The following is a 780-nucleotide window of genomic DNA, read 5'->3' as shown; positions in this document are numbered from 1 at the left end:
CTGCGCGCATGTATGCATGCTGTTCGTTGTTTAGATTGTTTGTGTTCGTGCACACTCTGCCCATGTCGCCTTGGCCGTTGCTGACTGTGTGTGCACTTGTCTTGTGTTTGTTTGAGCGTGCTGCCCGAGTTGATTTGGCAGCAGCTTGCTGTGTTTGTTCATTCTCCTTGTGTTCTTGTTTGTTGCGTTTGTCTACAGTAAACACACACACCACCTGTCGTGTTTCTACAGATTATGAGACCCAGCCACTCCTGATCATCATCGCCACTTGTCTCACACTCGCTTGTGCTTCTTCTCTCCCTTCTGCTTGTTCCCCTCTCTTGTTTCTCCATCACCCTTCTTGAGCGTGCAGTATGTCTGACCCGTCGGACCACGTCGTTTCCACGCCAGGATTCAAGATGGACCTGCCCAAGTTCTCTGGCTCGCCCGGCACCTTTCATGCGTGGAGCATTCGCATGAAGATGGCGCTCAAGCTCCGCGGCGACGACGTCTGGGCAGCTGTGGAGGCAGGAGCATCGTCATCGGGAGGTCCAAGCTCAGCGACACGCTCAAGTGCAAGGAGACCGACAGCAGGAGATCACGCCAACCTCACCGCTTCAAACCTCATCGCGTCCACGCTCTCAGGCTACCCCCTTCTCCTCTTCACCAACGGAGAAGCAGACGTCAACGCCGGCCAAGGATGGGCCCGGCTCAAGGACCACTACGCTTCGCAGACCGCCTCCGCATCGCAGAGCTCAAGAGGCGCAGCTTCACGTCCCCTGCGGCAACCTCGCCCGCTTC

The sequence above is a fragment of the Salpingoeca rosetta genome, assembly GCF_000188695.1.
Source record: "Salpingoeca rosetta unplaced genomic scaffold supercont1.10, whole genome shotgun sequence".
NCBI classification, from domain to species: Eukaryota; class Choanoflagellata; order Craspedida; family Salpingoecidae; genus Salpingoeca; species Salpingoeca rosetta.
The sequence above is the reverse complement of the archived record's forward strand: the minus strand, read 5'-3'. Positions refer to the sequence as shown.